Consider the following 17280-nt stretch of genomic DNA (forward strand, 5'->3'; position numbering starts at 1 on the left):
TCGTATTCAGACATCTGGAGTCCTAGTTGGGGTAACCAGAACTGTCACAGTGTCTAAATGTTCTTAAGTCGATTCTTGACTACTCCTAGAAGGTTACCTTCAGGTACTTTGAACGTTAAGACAACGTAATCTCTTTGATTTTTCTTTTGCTGTAAGAGACAGAGCTAGAACATGGTTGGATTCACAAACTAAGGAAAGCATGAACTCTTGGGAAAAGCTAGTCAATGCCTTCTTGGCAAAGTTCTTTCCACCTCAAAAACTGAGTAAGCTTAGAGTGGAAGTCTAAACCTTCAGACAGAAGGAAGGTGAATCCCTCTACGAAGCTTGGGAAAGATACAAGTAATTGATCAGAAGGTGTCCTTCTGACATGCTTTCAGAATGGAGCATCATAAGTATATTCTATGATGGTCTGTCTGAACTATCCAAGATGTCATTGGATAGCTCTACTGGAGGATCTCTTCATCTGAAGAAGACACCTGCAGAAGCTCAAGAACTCATTGAAATGGTTACAAATAACCAATTCATGTACACTTCTGAAAGGAATCCTGTGAATAATGGGACAACTCAGAAGAAGGGAGTTCTTGAGATTGATACTCTGAATGCCATATTGGCTCAGAACAAAATATTGACTCAGCAAGTCAATATGATTTCTCAGAGTCTATCTGGAATGCAAGCTACACCAGGCAGTACTAAGGAAGCTTCCCCTGAAGAAGAAGCTTATGATCCTGAGAACCCAGCAATGGAAGAGGTGAATTACATAGGAGAACCCTATGGAAACACCTACAATCCTTCATGGAGAAATCATCCAAATCTCTCATGGAAGGATCAACAGAGACCTCAACAAGGTTTCAACAACAATAATGGTGGAAGAAACAGGTTTAGCAATAGCAAGCCTTTTCCATCATCTTCTCAGCAACAGACAGAGAATTCTAAACAAAGCCACTCTGACTTAGCAACCATTGTCTCTGATCTAATCAAAACCACTCAAAGTTTTATGACTGAAACAAGGTCCTCCATTAGAAATTTTGAGGCACAAGTGGGTCAGCTGAGTAAGAAAATTATTGAACTCCTTCCTAGTACTCTCCCAAGCAATACAGAAGAGAATCCAAAAAGAGAGTGCAAGGCCATAACCACATCTCACATGGCCGAACATGGAGAGGAGGAAGAGGCAGTGATCTCCACTGAGGAATACCTCAATGGACGTCCACTGGCCTCCATGGAGTTCCCTAATGAAGAACCATGGGAATCTGAGGCTCACACTGAGACCATATAGATTCCATTGAATTTACTTTTGCCATTCATGAGCTTTGATGAGTATTCTTCCTCTGAAGAGGATGAAGATGTTACTGAAGAGCAAGTTGCTAAGTACCTTAGAGCAATCATGAAGGTAAATGCCAGGTTGTTTGGTAATGAGACTTGGGAGAATGAACCTCCATTGCTCACCAAAGAACTGGATGACTTGACTAGGCAGAGATTACCTCTGAAGAGACAAGACCCTGAAAAATTCTTAATCCCTTGTAACATAGGCACCATGACCTTTGAGAAGGTTCTATGTGACCTGGGGTCAAGTATAAACCTTATGCCTCTCTCTGTAATGGAGAAGTTAGGGATCATTGAGGTGCAAGCTGTAAGAATCTCATTAGAGATGGCAGACAATTCAAGGAAACAAGCTTATGGACTTGTAGAGGATGTCTTGGTAAAAGTTGAAGACCATTACCTCCCTGGTGATTTCATAATCCTAGAGACTGGGAAGTGTATGGATGAATCCATCATCCTTGACAGACCCTTCCTAGCCACAGCAAAAGCTGTAATTGATGTTGACAGAGGAGAATTGATCATTCAAGTGAATGAAGATTCCCTTGTGTTTAAAGCTCAAGGATATCCCTCTGTAACCATGGAGAGGAAGCATGAAGAGCTTCTCTCAATACAGAGACAAACAAGGCCCCCACAGTCAAACTCTAAGTTTGGTGTTGGAAGGTTCCAACATTGCTCTAAACATCTGTGAGGCTCCATGAGAGCCACTGTCAAGCTATTGACATTAAAGAAGCGCTTGTTGGGAGGCAACCCAATCTTTAATTATCTATGTTAAATTTCTATTTTCTTTTGTTATTTTATGTTTTTTGTTGGTTGATGATCATGTGAAGTCACAAAAAAATTGAAAAAGCAAAAACAGAAGGAAAAACAGTATTAAAAACAGAATACCCTAGAAGAGAAACTTACTGGTGTTTAAACACCAGTAAGGGTAGTAGAATGGGCATTAAACGCCCAGTCTGGCACCATTCTGGGCATTTAACGCCAGAAATGGGCACCAGACTGGCGTTTAACGCCAGGAATGGGCAAGAAGCTGGCGTTAAACACCAGAAATGGGCAGCAGACTAGTGTTTAACGCCAAGATTGGTAGCAAAGGGCGTTTTACACGCCACATGGTGCAGGGTTGAGAAATCCTTGACACCTTAGGATCTGTGGACCCCACAGGATCCCCACCTACCCCACCTCTCTCTCTCTTCTTCACCCATTCACCAATCACCTCAATACCTCTTCCCCAAAAACCCCTCACCTATCAAATCCCACCATTCTCTTCACCACTCACATCCATCCTTCATAAAACCCCACCTACCTCACCATTCAAATTCAAACCACTTTCCCACCCATAATGGCCGAACCATGCCCCCCTCTCCACTCCTATATAAACCCATCTTCACTCCTTCATTTTCACACAACATACACACCACCCATCCCCCTTGGCCGAAACACAAAGCCCCTTCCATCTCTATTTCTTCTTCTTCTACTCTCTTCTTTCTTCTTTTACTTGAGGACGAGCAACCTTCTAAGTTTGGTGTGGTAAAAGCTAAAGCTTTTTTTATTTTTCCATAACCATTAATGGCACCAAAGGCCAGAGAAACCTCTAGAAAGAGGATAGGGAAGGCAAAAGTTTCCACCTCCGAGTCATGGGAGATAGAGAGATTCCTCTCAAGGGTGCATCAAGACCACTTCTATAAAGTTGTGGCCAAGAAGAAGGTGATCCTCGAGGTCCCTTTTAAGCTCAAAAAGGGGAAATATCCGGAGATCCGACATGAGATCCGAAGAAGAGGTTGGGAAGTTCTCACCAACCCCATTCAACAAGTCAGAATCTTAATGGTTCAAGAGTTCTATACCAATGCATGGATCACCAAGAACCATGATCAAAGTGTGAACCCAGACCCTAAGAATTGGCTTACAATGGTTCGAGGAAAATGCTTATACTTTAGTCCGGAAAATGTAAGGTTGGCATTCAATTTGCCTATGATGCAAGGAGATGCACACCCATACACTAAAAGGGTCAACTTTGATCAAAGGTTGGACCAAGTCCTCATGGACATCTGTGAAGAGGGCGCTCAATGGAAGAGAGATTCAAGAGGGAAGCCGGTTCAACTAAGAAGGCATGACCTCAAGCCCGTGGCTAGGGGATGGTTGGAGTTCATCCAACGCTCTATCATTCCTACTAGCAACCGATCTGAAGTTACTATAGACCGGGCTATCATGATTCATAGCATCATGAATAGAGAGGAAGTAGAAGTTCATGAGGTTATATCCCAAGAACTCTACAAGGTAGCGGACAAGTCCTCTACTGTGGCAAGGTTAGTCTTCCCTCGTCTCATTTGTCACCTCTGCAATTCAGCTAGAATTGACATAGAGGAAGACATCCTCATTGATGAGGACAAGCCCATCACTAAGAAAAGGATGGAGCAAACAAGAGATCCCACTCATGGACAAAAGCATGAGGAAACTCCTTATCATGAAATCCCTGAGATGCCTCAAGGGATGCATTTTCCTCCACAAAACTATTGGGAGCAAATCAACACCTCTCTAGGAAAATTAAGTTCCAACATGGGACAACTAAGGATGGAGCACCAAGAGCATTCCATCCTCCTCCATGAAATTAGAGAAGACCAAAGAACCATGAGAGAGGAGCAACAAAGGCAAGAAAGAGACATTGAGGAGTTCAAGCACTCCATAAGATCTTCAAGAGGAAGAACAAGCCGTCATCACTAAGGTGGACCCGTTCTTTAATTTCCTTGTTCTTTATTTTCTGTTTTTCGAAAATTATGCCTTATGTTTATTTATATTTGTGTCTTTATTACATGATCATTAGTGTCTAAGTGTCTATGCCTTAAAAGCTATGAAAATGAATCCACCACCTTTCTTAAATGAAAAATATTTTTAATTGAAAAAGAAAAAGAAGTGCATGAATTTCAAATTTTAAAACAGTTTAATTATTTTGATGTGGTGGTAATACTATTGTTTTTCTGAATGAATACTTGAACAGTGCATATTTTTGAATTTGATTGTTTATGAATGTTAAAATTGTTGGCTCTTAAAAGAATGATAGGAAAAGGAGAAATGTTATCTGATGATCTGAAAAATCATAAAATTGATTCTTGAAGCAAGAAAAAGCAATGAAAAGCTTGCATGAAAAAAAAAGAAGAGAAAAGAAAAAAGAAAGGAAAAAAAAGAAAAGCAAGCAGAAAAAGCCAATACCCCTTTAAACCAAAAGGCAAGGGTGATAAAAAGGATCCAAGGCTTTGAGCACCTGTGGATAGGAGGGCCCACAGGAATAAAATCCTGGCCTAAGCGGCTAAACCAAGCTATCCCTAACCATGTGCTTGTGGCGTGAAGGTGTCAAGTGAAAATTTGAGACTGAGCGGTTAAAGTCGTGGTCCAAAAGCAAAAAGAGTGTGCTTAAGAGCTCTGGACACCTCTAATTAGGGACTCTAGCAAAGCTGAGTCACAATCTGAAAAGGTTCACCCATTTATTAGTTTTTAAATAAAAATCACTCTTCTGGACTTTACTATGAGTTTGTGTGTTTTTCTGTGATTTCAGGTATTTTCTGGCTGAAATAGAGGGACCTGAGCAAAAATATGATTCAGAGGCTGAAAAAGGACTACAGATGCTGTTGGATTCTGACCTCCCTGCACTCAAAGTGTATTTTCTAGAGCTACAAAAGCCCAATTGGTGCGCTTTCAATTGCGTTGGAAAGTAGACATCCTGGGCTTTCCTGCAATATATAATAGTCCATACATTGCCTGATATTTGATGGCCCAAATAGGCGTTCCAAGTCAGCTCAAGAATTCTGGTGTTTAACTCCAAAACTGGCACAAAAGCTGGAGTTAAACGCCCAAACTGGCACAAAAGCCTGCGTTTAACTCCAAGAAAAGTCTCTACACATAGAAGCTTCAATGCTCAGCCCAAGCACACACCAAGTGGGCCTGAAAGAAGATTTATGCATTAATTACTCATTTCTGTAACCCTAGGCTACTAGTTCTCTATAAACAGGGCCTTTTGATATTGTATTTTCATCTTTGGACGTTTAGTCCCTAGACCTTAGAGGCTGGCCATTCGGCCATGCTTACACCATTATCACTTTTGTATTTTCAATGGTGGAGTTTCTACACACCATAGATTAAGGTGTGGAGCTCTGCTGTTCTTCATGAATTAATACAAAGTACTATTGTTTCTCTATTCAACTCAAGTCTATTTCTTCTCCAAGATATTTATTTGCACCCAAGAACATGATGAATGTGATGATTATGTGACACTTATCACCATTCTAACCTATGAACGCGCGACTGACAACCACTTCCATTCTACATGCAAACAAGCTTGAATGTGTATCTCTTGAGTTTCTAATCTAAGATTAGAACCTTCGTGGTATAGGCTAGAATTATTGGCGGCCATTCCTGAGATCTGGAACATCTAAACCTTGTCTGTGGTATTCTGAGTAGGATCTGGGAAGGGATTACTGTGACGAGCTTCAAACTCGCGAGTGTTGGGCGTGTGACAGACGCAAAAGGATCAATGGATCTTATTCCAACATGATCGAGAACCGACAGATGATTAGCCGTGCGGTGACAGCGTGCGTAGAACATTTTCACTGAGAGGACGGAAAGTAGTCATTGACAACGGTGATGCCCAACATAAAGCTTTCCATGGAAAGGAGTATGAATGATTGGAAGAAGGCAATAGGAAAGCAGAGGTTCAGGAGGAACAAAGCATCTTCATACGCTTATCTAAAATTCCAACCAAAGAATTACAAAAGTATCTCTATCTTTATTTTATGTTTTATTTATCTTTTAATTATCGATTCTCCATAACCATTTGAATCCGCCTGATTGAGATTTACAAGGTGACCATAGCTTGTTTCAAGCAGACAGTCTCCGTGGGATCGACCCTTACTCACGTAAGGTATTACTTGGACGACCCAGTGCACTTGCTGGTTAGTTGTGCGGAATTGTGACAAAGTGTGATTCACGTTTGAGAGCTCCAAGTCCTTTGGCACCATTGTTGATGATCACAATTTCGTGCACCACTTGCCATGGAAGGAGCCTTGAGTGTGTGAAGAAGAAGATAGTAGGAAAGCAGAGATTCACGGGACGGAGCATCTCCAAAACCTCAACCTGTTCTCCATTACTACAAAACAAGTATTTATTTCATGTTCTTTTACTTTTTACAATTAAATATGAGAATTATTGATATCCTGACTAAGAGTTACAAGATAACCATAGCTTGCTTCAAGCCGACAATCTCCGTGGGATCGACCCTTACTCACGTAAGGTATTACTTGGACGACCTAGTGCACTTACTGGTTAGTTATGCGGAATTGCAAAAGTGTGATTGTGATTTCGTGCACCAAGCCACAAAGGGTTTTTTTTCTTAAATCCTCTTACTTATATTTGTAAGGCATATTTTAGTCTTATTTATATTTGTGAGGGCGTACGTTAAACTTATTCAAGTACAAAATCATAAGAAATTTTCACTAATAGGGATTACAAGAAATCTATTAACCGATACAATAATATTCTTGATGCAAATGTGATTGAAATTGTCAAACTAGCAATTTTAACTAGAGGTATTTATTACAATGGTTTATGTTAATCGTTCAAACATTAAAAGTAGTTGTAGATTACAATTTTACTAAGACAATTGGATTCAATCATCACACTCAAACAATTTTTTTTCCTCAAATCCTATCATTATTAGAGCGTATTCCTTGATATTTTGATTAATCATTATATTGAAAATCAGAAGTGAAAATAGGAGAAGAACAAGAAAATTGAGTGAGAAAAAAATGGAAAATATTTTATTTAACATAAGAAACAATGTATTTCTTTCATTTCCATCTAAGAACTCCATCGATCTCCTCTTCTTCATTTTTGCAACTGCATCCTCAGCTGCAAAACCACTTCCAAATACTAAATAGAACTTTGTAGACTTAGTGGTTTTTTTCTTTGTTCTCATCATTGACACTAATTTTTATATATACCTAACAACACCTAATTAAATATTCAAGTGACAAAATCACAAGACTTATCCGTTACACCCCATTCCCCACTACCGTTCAACAGAATCTTCTTGAGTAGCTTCATCATCTTCATCCATGGAATCAATATCATCATGCTTTTGATCCTCCTCCTCATCACCATGAAGATTGAGGCAGAAGCATACATGTTGCATTAAAAAACAGCTACACCGTCAATCAGCATGTCACACTAAAAAAAGTCTACCATTCAACTCATATATACATTATCCTATTGAGACTAGCCATGTCACCCATGATAAATATTAGCAATCACATAAAAACCTTACCGAAGCATAAGCCTTTCTCTGGCACCCTTTGAAAGAGAATCAGGCATAGAAGGACGCTCATCTTTCCCAATTCTATATAATGCCTGCATCTGTTGTCAGAAGAGATCAAAAGTTGAGAGACTAATAAAAATCTATAGCAAAAAATATGCACTTATGCAACTAATCAGTTAATAAAAAATATTCATGTTATTATATATCTACAGCAATCAGCAATATCTCCTAACAAAATATAACAGTTATTTACAATATAGGATCTGGAGCTTGGAATTTTGATCAATAGGCATAAGCATGAACTGTTCAATCACTAATAAGAGGCCAAAACAAACTTTATAGGAATAGATTGAATAGGAACTAAAATCAAAATTAAAAATATGAAAATTGCTACAAACAAAAAAGAAGAGGCAAAGACTGATTATATTATAACTCTTTAAAAAAAAGGGAAATAATATGACACATACACTTTCAAACTCTGAATATGGAAGTTTGCCTGTTAACATTTCTAGTACAGTGCATCCTAAACTCCACGTATCAGCTGGAAGCCCATAACCTTGGTTCTTTCCTTTTACAACCTGCATATTTCAGCCTCATAATCAATAACCATGTCATCAAGAAACTATAAAGCTATAAATCAAGGTAGAAATTTTGGCAAGCTTAAGGTAGACTTTTAGTTTTAAATCCATAGGTATTCTTCCTCTTTAAACATAAGAGGAAAGTAAGAATTTAATACAACAATAGACACTCATCCAAAAGAAGATGACCCTAAAGCTAAGTTACCCAGAAAACTTCTTGGGAGTGTAAAATTATGCCTTTCCATACGTCTCTATTAAGGGTGCGGGTAGGATAGAGTAAGGTAGGGTAGAGTATATCCTAAACTCGCACCCCACCCTACCCGCAAGTAAACCTGCACTCAACCCTACCTATAACAGGTAGGATAGATAACCCTGCTCGATTGGGTTAGGTCGGATTGAGTACGCGCGGATAAGGTATATATTGTCAACCCTAGAGTGGAGGGACATTAGGGTTCATCGACAGAGGCTTTAGCTGTCACCAAAATTCTAAACCCAAATAACTATTCATTAAATTATTGATTATAAACTTACGAAATTACCCCTAATCACTAAAACTCATATCCTAAACCGAAATATTAGGCAACCATACAATCTAATCCAAACTCATACTACGAAAATCATATAATTATAAAAAATTAATTTTCCACACAAGTTTGTTTCATAAATTTTACAAACCTAGTTCCCATAACAAATTAATTTTATCACATAAGTTTCATTAACACAAATATTTCATGTAAAATTTTCAATCTAAAACAAAAATCATTATACATCATGGGTCAACTTCACATTCTATCCATATTTCTTTATAAAAACCTAACCCTAACCCTAAATTCCCAAATCAAAAACCCTAATTTCGAAATTGAGAAACTCTAACCTTAAACCCCTTGCCTCAGCCGCTCCCTCCCTCCCCGTTTCACCCCCCTTCAGCGTAACACACCCACCCCACGCAAAAAAGATAGTATCGCACGAGGAGAGGGAGATCCGCCAGTCGTCGCGGTCGCACTGCCGCCGCTATGCTCCACGTCGTTGCCACTGCCGTTCACAAAGAGGAGAGAGACGTTGAGATAGAGAGCAGTGCCGAGAGGGAGAAGGGCCGCCATCATCGTCGATTCGTGCTCACCTGAGGAAGTCGTTGCCGCCGATGAGTTGTCCCAATGTGATGCGTGCGAGAGGAGGGAAGTTGTGCGTTGTTGTTGTCGCCTCAAGATGCCAAGCCGTCGCCATTTCTGGTCGGGGTTGTCGTCGCCGATTGGTTTCGTCGCTGCTAAAGGAGAAAATGCATCCGAGAGAGAGAGAACAAGGGGAAGTGATGCGCGAAGGAGGCTAATCGAAAGACTACCAATATCATTGCTTATTCCATTCAACTATATACTTATAGTCATAGTAGTTAAAATCTCGATTTAATTCTTAAAATCTACCGATATTACAATTTTAAATGAGTCAATCGATTTTATGAAATTTTTACTAGGGGTAACGATTTTACGATTTAAATTTTGTTAAAATTTTACGTTTTACATGCTTAATTTGCTTTTTCAATTTTACATAAAATCTCGATTTTCTTTACCTTGCGTATAGCACACTAAAATATTTAAACACCTCAAAATGGATGTCACGCACATTGGACAGAATGGACCTTAGTTGTATGGTGAATATCAACCATATTGGTACTAAGTGAATGTAAGCCTTTTTTCTTTTTACCCTAGATCTTTTTATATACCTCATGAAAATTTTATTTCTCCGCTCACTCTAGTATTTTTTTACATTTTACACAGCTTATCATAAATCCACGTCCAACAATTGTCTATCCTAAACCACGGGCTAGATACCAAAAAAATATGACAACAATATTAAAAATTATTTAGTATTAGTACTTTTTGCAACTATTGGGAGTTACTGAGCAAGATTCAGGTGACTTTTATATAGCATGATATACATATACAACTTCTCAACTTGATACATAAGTTCAGTAGGTGATGAAAGAATCTTCCTTTAACATTGTAGAATTTTTCATATTATAAACTAAATAAATTCTTAACTAATACGTAAGAAATACAAAAGTATTTCAAAAAAAATTGTTCTGATAAGTTAATTAATTAAATTATAGAAAGCTTATTAGAATTTATTGTATTAATTGACACAATGCTAACAAGTTAAGATAATTTAGATTATCTTTGATACAAGAATTATTAGATATTATTGCATTAAACTTTTTGTTGAGTTAAGAAATTAACTAACATAAATGATGATGACAAACATTAGATTATTGGGCTAATTACCCAATTAGTTTTGATTATTTTGGTTGAGTGATGCAAACTCATTGTTGCAGCAGCCCAATAGGATAAAAATAAAACCAATGTCGATGGGCTGTACAAACAAAGGAAGCCCAAAGAAATCAAAGCAAAGGTTTAATGGGATGAATGAAAAGAACCGATCCAAGCCCGATATCAAGCAAATCCCTCCAATTTTCTTTTACCAAAAGCAACGTTTACCTTTTTCCCTCTTGGTCAGAAATTAGAGAAGTGAGAGAGAGCTTAGTTCCTAAGCTAGTCAAAAAAGAAGAAAGAAAGAGAAGGTTAAGCAAGAAAGGTTGAGGTCTAATAAACCAAATCAAACCAAATCAAGCTAAGACAGAGGTCAAAGGTAACATATTTCCTCTTGCATGCATATTGCTTTCTTCTCCTCTTCTCAACTCTCTGCCAGTCCGAAATAGGATACATGGGAAATATGATCTCTGTTCAACGCTGCTGTGTATCTACGGTCAAAAGTGTATCTTAAGGACCAAGTAGTGTTTCAATGGCTAAGATCTGGGTTTATCATTAAAAACATTTTCTTCCTTGCTATCATGAGGCTTTCGGTCAAGAAAGAAGGTCAGAACCATAGTTCCTAATTTGAGGAAAAATGGAAGAAAGTGAAAAAGGTGAGTTGGTAAAGCACACAGCTCGAGGGTTGACCTAGGGGAAAGCAACTCAGCAATATGCAAGGAGATATAAAAGAAGATTTTTCATCCTTCATGAGGTCGGTCCCTTTGTCTTCATCCAACTCGGCCTTATAGCTTGGACCAGTGTATGAACAGTGTCCCTGCTCAAGCTTCGATTATCCCATGAGGTCGTGCTTCCAAGCTTCGATCTTTGGGGAAGTCGTGTTCGCGCATTGATTTGGTTGGTTTTATGTAGCTCTTCCTCATGCAAGTCTGGCGTTGCTTTTGCTCTAACGTGAAGCGTTTTTAGCTTCTTAATTGTGGCGTGCTTTTGGAGTGCGTTTAACTTCCTTGGGAACATGTGAGCGCTTTAAAAGCCCATTGATTAGTTTTTTTATTCCTTTTATCGTTTCGTTTCCCTCATTAACTTTTTTTGAAACCAAAGAAAAGGTTTTACTTTATCAGCTTCCTTTTTTCCTCTGCTTCCTAGCTTTTTGTTTCTCTGTAAAGATTTTCGTTCGTCTGGCCCTTTTGACTTTTGCCCCAAGCTTCCCTTTTTCTTTCGATCGGTGCTTGTGGATCACTGGTGCTTTCGTTGCGCACCCGTCATTTTTGTTCTTCTCCTTTCTATAGGTTGGTACTTCTATTTCATACCTTTTTGTATTATTCTGGTTTTGACTGCTATTCTCCTCTGTGCTTGGCTTCTGATGATTGTTGCATGCCTTTTTTCTTTGAAATCTTTTTATCTTTGTTGCTTTGTTTTTGCGGAAATGTCGATGCTTGGGTGAACTGTTTGCGTTTTTTCTTTTTCTTTTGGTGAAAATCTTCTTGTTTCTTACGAACCCTGGGACGCCCTTTTGTTTGCTGTGTGCTTGCTTCACTTTTTTGTCCTGGTTTTGATCTTGTCCGAGTTGTTTGATAGTGACACTTCTTATTTTCTTGTTGTAGGTGTGGTGTTCTATGTCTTCACGTAGAAATATTGTTGAGATGTCTACAAAGGTTCCCTCTGGTATGGCTGACTGGTTAGATTCTATAGTGTTGATATGTGTTACTGTGGCCGACCCGGAGTATTGTGAGAAACTTAGAAGATTTCATAGTATCTGTAGTAGTAGAGATGATGAAAGAACTATGAGCTGGTGTCATCCGATCTTAAAGAAAGAGTTAGTTTTCCTCCCCTAGGTCAGGCAGAGCGTCCTTTTTTCTATGCCTATGACTACTTCTTTTCTCAACTAGGTATAACCCTTCCTTTTACCAATTTTGAGAATGAAGTTTTATGGAACTATAATGTAGCCCCATCGTAGCTTCACCCGAACTTTTAGGCTTTTATGAAGATTTTCCAGCTGTTAAGCCAAGAGCTGGGTGTCCGACCTACCCTATCTCTTTTTCTCTTCTTGTTTGTGCTGACCAAATGATGAGGGAAAATCGATTCCACACAAACTCACCGGCAAGTGTACCGGGTCGCATCAAGTAGTAAAACTCAGAAAAGTGAGGTCGATCCCAGAGGGATTGATGGATTAAGCAACTTTAGTATGGTGATGAATTTAGTTAAGCTAACATTTGATGATTTGAGTGGAAATTGAGTGACAGAAAGTAAATTGCAGGAAGGCTAGAATGCAGAAGGTAAATTGACAGAAGAGTAAATGGCAAAAGGCTTAAATGACTGAAACTTAAAGTACAAGAAATTAAAAGGAGCTGAAACTTAAATTGCAAGAAGAGTAAATAACTGAATCTTAGAGTGCAAGAAATTTAAATTGCAGAATCTAAATTTTAAGGAAACTTAAATTGCATGAATAATAAAGAGAATTGGGTGTTGGGAAATCAAAACAGAAAAGAACAATCTAAATTGCAGTGAAACAGAGAGATTTAAATTGAATAAATTCAAAGAGAATGATTCATTAGGGATTGGAGATATTATAATCCTCCATGAATCAATTGGATCTCAACTCCTTTCTCAATCATATATGTAGATCTATGGCAGATTGAAATTGATTGGATCCCAATTTCTTGGCAATCCAATCTCTCTAATCACAATCAATCTTGCCAATTCCTTGATCTAATTGTCATAAGAAGAGGTTAAGTGCATATCTCTCATCCATAAGCCACACTAACTCTCAATATCTCAATTCCTCCCGAATGGTGTTGATCGAGAGAGTAATGAAGGATAGAGCTCCAATTCTAATGCAAGTGATTTCCCTTCCGAGGCTCACATAAGCATTCACTAAATTAAACCTCCTTCTGGAGTGAATAATTCACAATCAAAACAGAAGTTACCCAATAGCTACACAAATGAATAGAGAAGAAGAAGAATTTCATTTATTCATTGGAATTACAATAGAGCTCCTCCCCCTAATGAAATTGGGATTTAGTTCATCATTGCTCTTGCCCAAGAAAGAAAAGAAAAAGTTGCAGAAGAAGAATAACAGAAAGAAATTGAAATCAGATCGAAAATTCTTAAAAAGAAAAGAACTAAAAAGAAGACTCCAAGGAGAGCTCCTAATGAAATCAAATTCTCCTCTATTTATACACTTTCCAATTCAGTCATCAAGTACTTGGAGTGGGCTTTTTGGCCTTTGATGAAGTGGGTCAGGATTGGTACTTGGATGTAGCTTCAGGAGAACGTAACGTTCTCAAATTGAGCGCAGCGTTCATTTACTGACGCGTACACGTCTCCTGCGCGTGCGCGTCCTTGCTCGCTGAGTACTCCTCACGCGTACGCGTGCTTCACGCCCATGTGTCCCTTTTGCATTTTTACACATCGATGCGTACGCGTCATATACGCGTGCGTGTCACTGCCATCTTCAGCCTTCGTCATGCTTGCGCCTACCATACATGCATGCACATCCATGGTAGCGTTCTTTAAACGAGCGCTACGTTCGTGCCATGAGCGCTCCCCACGCGTGTGCATACCTTCCGCGTGCGCGTGGGTGTCAAAAATGGCAATTCTCAGCTTCTGCGCCATCCACGAGTTCGCGTGCTTCTTTCCAGATGCTCCATTGACGCGTGCGCTTCATGTACGTGTGCGTGTTGGTTGCAAATCTTCAATAAAAATTTTGAAATCATCGCAGGCGCTCCTTCAAGTGAACGTAGCGCTCTCTTGTAAAACGAGCGCTGATCATACCCATGCGTACGCGTCATGCACGCATACGCGTGGGTCTTCCATTTTGCTTGCCCTACGCGTAAGCGTCCTGTACGCGTGCGTGTTGCTAGAGAGCGTAGCGTTCTTTGAAATGAACGTTGCGTTCTCCTGCAATGCTTATTTCTCTGCTTTTTCTTTTCCTCATTTCACCTGCCATCAATCAAACATGCAATCAAAGTCTCACCAAAATCATAAGGTTTTGCATCATTCATAATAATCACCTAATTCTTGCATAAGTCTCATGATTTTGTATAAAATTAATAATGTTTGATTGAATCAAGATAAACATGAATTTTCACTCCAATCACTTACTTATTGTGCAAGAAAGTGCATGAAACCTAACGAAAACAAGTAAAAATTGCTAGTAAAACTAGCCTGAGATGACTTGTCTTCACAATACCAAACTTAAATCTTGCTTGTCCCCAAGCAAGCATGAGAAAAATGAAAGAAAATAGAAGAGTATATTCATCTTTATTTGAAAGCATTCAGCTTAAGTTCATGGGGTTTCATGCAGAATATAATTGAAGCTCTACTCTTATTAGTTTTCAGGATTGAGATTTCCTTTGAGTGCTAACCAAAGTGCTGCTGTGAAATCTTTATTCATTAATCCTTGATGTTTGATTTTATTTTGTTTTTCTGCTGAGAAGCTTACACTTTTATTCACAGCTAAGTGTTATGTGTTGCAGTAGCTTTTTAGCTTTGTTTTTCAGTCAACACATCTTCACCACAGACACTCGGCTCACAATTCATCTTAAGACATTGGTGCCCAGCACCTCTTTTGGTTACTAAATGCCTTGTAACTAGGTTGCTCTTGATAATGGACTTTCGGTTGATAATCCCGGATTAATTAACCTAAGTTACCAAGTTTTAAAATACTCCTTAGAACCTAGCTGTCCAAGCAGATCCTAGCACAAAAAGCACCACAGGCATATGCCTTAAGGTCCAAGCTATTGGTGTCTAGCCTTATTATTTGTTTCTTTTATTTTTGTTGCTAATTCTTGGCTTTTCTTTTTGATTTATTACAACCAAATTATGAAAATATCCAGAAATGCATGTGAGAACTGAAAATCAAAGCATACCATAGAAGTTACAAAATTGACAGAAAACAAAGGACCTAGACTGAGTCATCGAAATTTGAATTAAATGTTTTCAAAGTATATAATATCATAGACGAGATAAGACATCTCCTAATAGATAAAACATAAGGAAAAGTGGGGTGCATACATATGCTATAGATGTAAAGCATTCCAAGAAAGGAAAGAGATCTTTGTCTGAATTTGAAAGTTGCATACATGTGCTATAGATGTAAAGCATTTGATAGAGAGAGAGAGCTCAAAGAGACGACGACTGGCAAGCCTTTGCGACAACGACGTCATGAGCTCGACTTTCGTGCAACGACGAGGAGAAGGGTTTCGGGTTTTGGCAGTGAGTTTGAGGCTTTGAACTCGACCTTGACGCTAAGAGAAGAGGAATGATGAGAAGAACCCGCCACAAGCGATGAAAGCGAGGAGAAAGGTTCGGTGGGAGTGCACTGGATGATGGTGGCTGCGAGGCTGCGGGAGTAGGATTCTTTACTTCTTTCAATTTCCAAATTTAAGAGTGAAAGAGAGGAGTGGGATTGAGAATGTGCTTGGGGGATAACTCATTAGGGTTTTTTTTAAGGGTTAGACGGTGCCATTTTCAGGGGTATACTGAACCAAAAATCCTTAAATAAACTGTCTAGGTCTGTGCGGTTCACCGGTCAATCACCGGTTTGGTTGGCTTTTTGTCAGGCAGTTTATAAGGTCAACCGAACCAGCTAATGACTGGTTCTTAGTTAATTTGGTTGAACCGACTGGTCCGGTCCAATTTTAAAATCTATGCACCTCGGTTCATGCCGCCACACGCAAGCCTCTGTCGCAGTGCCTTTCGCTGGATCCACCACATTGTGTGCTCGCGAATCGCGTCTCCTTTGGATATACCATATCATGTGCTCTCTCCGAATCCACCGCACACTCGCATCTCGTCGCGCAGCCACCGGTCTTGCTCCTTTTGTCTCATATTTTGCTCATCCCTCATCACTGTACCTAATGCCTTGTGAGTGCTTGCATCTTGTCGCATCGTGCTTCCATCCCTCCCTTGCCTCTCTTCTGCGGGTGTTGCTGCCTGCACCGCACTGCTCGATTCTGCAACTATAGCAATAGTCAACATGTAAATTTTTTTAGTTATTCTAATATTTTATATTAATTTTTAATAGCGATTTTCATTAATGTTATTTCTGTTAATTTTATTGTTGTTTGATCTATGAATCTGATTAGAATATGGCAGAGGTTAAACTTAAAAGGTTGAAATGCTTAAAATATTATTGTTGTTAATTTTATTGTTGAATTGGGTTAGGAATTGAGTTTGTTGACTATGAATATGCTGATTTTGTTGATTGTTGAATTGGTTTATGAATTGGTTTTGTTGATTATGAATACAAAGTGGTTTGTTGATTGTTGATTATTGCTACTGTAATGGTGATAAAACTGGTGCACGAAATTGTGATCTCTGGTAATGGCTCCAAAAACTTGGTGCTCTAATCTCAATTCATAATTTGTCACAACTTCGATACAACTAACCAGCAAGTGCACTGGGTCGTCCAAGTAATAAATCTTACGTGAGTAAGGATCGATCCCACAGAGATTGTTGGTATGAAGCAAGCTATGGTCACCTTGTAAATCTCAGTCAGGCGGATAATAATTGATTATGGAGTTTTTGAAAATAATATTAATTAAACAGAAAATAAGGATAGAAACACTTATGTAATTCATTGGTGAGAATTTCAGATAAGCGTGTAGAGATGCTTTCGTTCCTCTAAATCTCTGCTTTCCCGCTGTCTTCATCCAATCAGTCTTACTCATTTCCATGGCTGGCTTTATGCAAGGGCATCACCGTTGTCAATGGTTACATCCACCCTTGCCTTTCGGTTTTAAGGGTTACTGGCTTTTTGCTCTTGCCTTTTGGTTTTAAGAGCTTTTGGCTTTTTCTGCTTGCTTTTTCTCTTCTCTTTTTT

At 38.9% G+C, this 17280-nt stretch overlaps 1 long non-coding RNA gene across 1 annotated transcript in view; it reads right to left on the reverse strand.

Moving 5' to 3' along the window:
* Nucleotides 1-15694, reverse strand: part of LOC110267675 — a 21346-nt gene extending 5652 nt beyond the window's left edge. Inside the window, exons 1-4 of the long non-coding RNA XR_002355548.1 lie at nt 15539-15694; nt 15429-15433; nt 2693-2701; nt 2572-2575 (exon numbers count right to left, since the gene is read on the reverse strand). This is a non-coding gene — a long non-coding RNA (uncharacterized LOC110267675). The remainder of the gene's footprint in view (nt 1-2571; nt 2576-2692; nt 2702-15428; nt 15434-15538) is intronic.

The sequence above is a fragment of the Arachis ipaensis genome, chromosome B02, assembly GCF_000816755.2.
Source record: "Arachis ipaensis cultivar K30076 chromosome B02, Araip1.1, whole genome shotgun sequence".
NCBI classification, from domain to species: domain Eukaryota; kingdom Viridiplantae; phylum Streptophyta; class Magnoliopsida; order Fabales; family Fabaceae; genus Arachis; species Arachis ipaensis.